Consider the following 4,518-nt stretch of genomic DNA (forward strand, 5'->3'; position numbering starts at 1 on the left):
CTGAGCAAATGGTTAGCAAATTGGTTGGCTGGGTTTTTTTTCTTAAAAAGTGAGCATTTTTATTCCTGAAGAGCCTTTAGTGAGAGTAAAAACAGGGACAAAAAGGGACTTCCCTGGTGGTCCAGTGGTTAAGACTCACGCTCCCAATGCAGGGGGCTGGGTTTTGATCCCTAATGGGGGAATTAGATCCCGCATGCATGCCGCAACTCACACCTGGCACAGCCAAAATAAATATTTTTTTTTAAAAGAAAAGACAAAGAGAAATGTTTAAATCCAGAAATTACCCAGGAATATGATCCAAAATGCAAAGTGGGGGAGGGGTGGGAGGCTGGGATTAGCAGATGCAAACTATTATATATAGGATGGATAAACAAGGTCCTACTATATAGCACAGGGAAATACACTCAATATCCTGTGACAAAGCATAATGGAAACGAATATGAAAATATATATATATATATGTATAAGTGGATCACCCCGCTGCACAGCAGAAACTGGCTGGCTGTTTTTTTGTTGTTGTTTTTTATAAATGTGTTTATTTTTTATTTATTTATTTTTGGCTGCATTGGGTCTTCGTTGCTGCGCACAGGCTTTCTCTAGTTGTGGTGGGCGGGCTTCTCATTGCGGCGGCTTCTCTTGTTGAGGAACATGGGCTCTAGGTGCGCGGGCTTCGGTAGTTGTGGTATGCAGGCTCAGCAGTTGTGGTGCATGGGCTTAGCTGCTCGGCGGTATGTGGGATCTCCCCTTACCGGGGCTCGAACCAGAGTCCCCTGCGTTGGCAGGTGGATTCTTAACCACTGCACCACCAGGGAAGCCCTTGTTGGCTGTTAAGTGAAGTGAGAAGCACAGACGCCGGACACACGGTCAGAGCTGCCTCTCCTGGGAGGCAGAGGCAAAAAGAGAGAGGCTCTGCTTTATGTAAAGTGTGACGGGCGAGATACATGAGCAGAAACGCCGCGACTGTGCTGAGCCCCCAGATGCAAGCCCACACACAGCTGCGTGACTGGACCGGGCGGGATGGCGGGGGCCAGGTTGCTGGGCACCACCCCCAGTTTCTGACTCACTAGAAATTTGCATTTTTAACAAGTTCCAGGTGATGTAGAGCCTGCGGGTTTGGGACTCCCGGATTGGGTCGCAATTAACACGAAACATGTTACGATGTGTAATCATCAATTCAGCCAAGAAACCTCGGGTCCACCCAAACGGAGCGCCTGCAGAGAGTCAAACATCTACAGAAGTAGACGGGCCTGTGGGAAATCAGTAAGGGAGGGAGGATAAGGCGCTCTGTTGGGGAACCGGGGGCGGGGGGGGGGGCCCTGGTGAGGGATTACTGGAACCCAGTGAGAACTGTAGCTCCCTCTAGCGGTCAGTAGGGAAACGGCCACTCACTGTGCAGGGCAGTAAAGGTTCGGCGAGATTCAAATACCCCAACTCCTCTCTCCTCCTTTCCCTTCCAGCTCCAGCCTGTTGTCTCCAGTTGGTCAAACCCAACTGGAAGCCAGAAAGTTAGGGAGTCCTCGGATGCAGCCACAAAGGTAGGCCTGGGAGGGCCCAGGGCCGCAAACGGACAAGCCCAAAGGCAGTAAACTGATTTAAAGGAGGGATGGGGGAAGGGGGTCAACTGCAACAGAGCAATGATTCTATCGGAGCTTTCTTAGAGAAGTGGGGCAAGGACAAGGGAAGGGGGAGAAAGGAGCCCTCTGTTCTACCCCAAGGTGAGGAAAAGGCCAAGGACAACCTCCTCCACAGGCTGCTGAGCTTGACCGACTTCGGCGGTAATGTAGTCCCCTGGGTCTTCTCCAAGTGGCCTCACCCTCCCCACTGGGTGCTGTTAGGGGGCCCTAGAACCCCCTCCCAGAGATGCCTCACCATCCCAGACAGGCCTCCAATTTCGTAAAGCAGTCCCTGAGCTACCAGAACGAGACATAGCTTTCTGCACCAGCTCCCCTCCTACCCACACCAGCCCTGCACCAGCTACGTGGGCAATCATAGGACACGGAACCCATGAATTCAGGAAGCAGCCCATGTCACTCCCTAGGGTCAGAGCTCACTCCATAAGCAGAATGTGACTCATTTTCTCCTTAGTCACTTGCCCACTCCCCAACAAACTCAGGTACACAGCCAGGAACATCTCCCCATTGCCAATACAAGCAGGAGAGAAAATGGTTACTTCCTAAAGCAAGAAAGTAACTGACATAGAAAGTCAAAGAATAGTGGTTGCTTTTATGCAGAAGAGAGGAGTGGCACTTTGCTTGAGGTACAAAGGCAATTTCTGGAATGCTGGCAATGATCTGTTTCTTCAGTGACTGGTAGATACTTTGGTGTTTGCTTTGTGATAAATCATTAAACTGTAAAAATAAAAATTGGAGATTAAAAAGAAAAAAATAAAAGAAAATGGTTACTTCCTAGATTATAATCCGAGTGCCATTATTTCCCAGATGATGACTTTGGTCAAGTTTTTGTAACCTCTGGGCCTCACTCTCCTCATCTGTAAAATGGGAATGATGAAAAGAAGAAAATAAATTAATAACATAAATTTTGAAAATAAAAAATTAAAAAAAAAATAAAAATGGGACTGACAATAGTAACTCCTTCGTGGGTTTTTCAGGTAATCCATGTAAGCAATTGGCTGGGTCCCTGATAATGTTGCCTGTTGTTATTATAAGCAAATGAGTGTGTATGCTCCGCCCCCAGGGCTATCACTTGTTTAACACCAAGGACAATGATCTTATCCTTTGTAGGGGGGAGAGGGCAAAGGGACAGGCACACATTAAATCAGACAATGTACCATTTTATTCCTTATAAAATATATTTCATATTGTTGCTGTAAAAACATTACATTTCACATTTTTAAAAAAATTTTTTGACAGTAAAAATAATACTTGGAAGACAGCTGGGGGGAAAGGCGCCAAGAAGACAAGTTCACAGATGGGATTTGTCTCCCTCTTCTCCTTTTTTTTTTTTTATTTGCCCCTGGTAAAGTCAGAACCTGGAAAGACCAGAAAGTAACAGGACAGATTTCTTCAAACGAATCGGAGTTTCCACATCCAAATTCATTATGTCCTCCAAGAAGTCGAGCCGCGCGGGCCGACTGCAACAACGAGGACGTCGCTCAGGATGCATTCTGAAATTACACAATTGCTTTCACAGCCGGCTTAGAAGTCAGATCATTAAATCCAAGCCATTTTTACTAGCACGTTGGTCCTTATGCTTTGCACCTGTGACCTCATTTGCCCACAGCTACTATTCGCCGGTCTCTCTCTGCACTGAATGCGCAAGCACGGGTGCGGATTTGGTATCATTAAGGCTGTTCAGAGCAGGCACCACAGACTCCAAAGGTACTTCCAGAAATATTCTGAATAACGGAAACGTCCCTGGAATAGTTTCCCAAGACACCTGCTTTTGCCAATCCGTCCTGTTAGTTTCCAGCGCGCACCTGCGGCCTCTTACCTCCTATCAGATTCTGCCGCCCGGGTGGGCCGGGAAGGAGGGAGAGATACAGAGATGAAGAAAACAGGCGTGATCGCGGGATCAGTTCACAAACCCCCACCCCCACCCCCGAGAAGAGACGAATGGGACAACCCCAGGACAGACCACACGTCAAGAACCAACACGATAGCCACAGATGGGGCAGCGGGAGGAGGGCGGCCAGAGAAGGCCACCACCACCAGAAAGGAGGCAGGAGCAAATGCTGACGGGGAAAGCCGCACCAGAACATTAAAGAAAAAAAAAAAAAGACCCTCAGTTTTTAAATCGTTGCATCAATTTCTTCTCTCTTCCTTTTCTGCCCCGTGCACCAGTGACATAAGAAGCCTGCCTTACTTAGAGAAAATCTTTATATCCAGTTATATCTACACAGTCCAAACTGAGGGGGAAATTAAAACAGCTTTTCTAAAGGCGAGACCCAGCAAGAGCTCTGATTAAGAAGGGAAGGGAAGAGGCTGCTGGGCTGAGCCTCCCCCCACCCCCATCTCAGAAGCCCCTTCCCCCCTCAGGGAGGACCTGCAGATGCACAGGGTGGGAAGCGAGGCGTCAGCACAGCAACACCCTGCATTAGCTTTTAATCAGGGAGCTTGAAGGGGCAGCAGGAAGAACCCAGGGCACCTCTTGCTGGCCTGGTTTCAAGCTTTACCAAGGGACAGAATTCCACATACTTTTTTTTTTTTTGACTAAATTATAAAAATATACCCCATCACCACCAAAAACACTCATGCATAAGAGTGTCTTCCCCTTCTCTCACCAAACCCAGGTCACTATCACCCTTCACAACATCACAGCCCTATTCTGTTTGCAACACTCGGAAACCTGCACGGTTGCAGGTGTGTCTCGGACTGAAAGGCATCTGCACGGTTCCTGCTTCAGCAGCCAGATGATCCCACCTGGACTAGGAGGACAGCCTCGCTCACAGCCAAGGGCTGGACGCCGCTGTGCAGGCCCCAGAGGGGTGGCCTGGTGGGATTCCCTGAGCCCCTGACATCTGGGACGCAGGCCCTGAGGAGTCCCCAGACCAGTCCCGCT

This window comes from Delphinus delphis, chromosome 6, assembly GCF_949987515.2.
Source record: "Delphinus delphis chromosome 6, mDelDel1.2, whole genome shotgun sequence".
In the NCBI taxonomy this organism is placed as follows: Eukaryota; Metazoa; Chordata; class Mammalia; order Artiodactyla; family Delphinidae; genus Delphinus; species Delphinus delphis.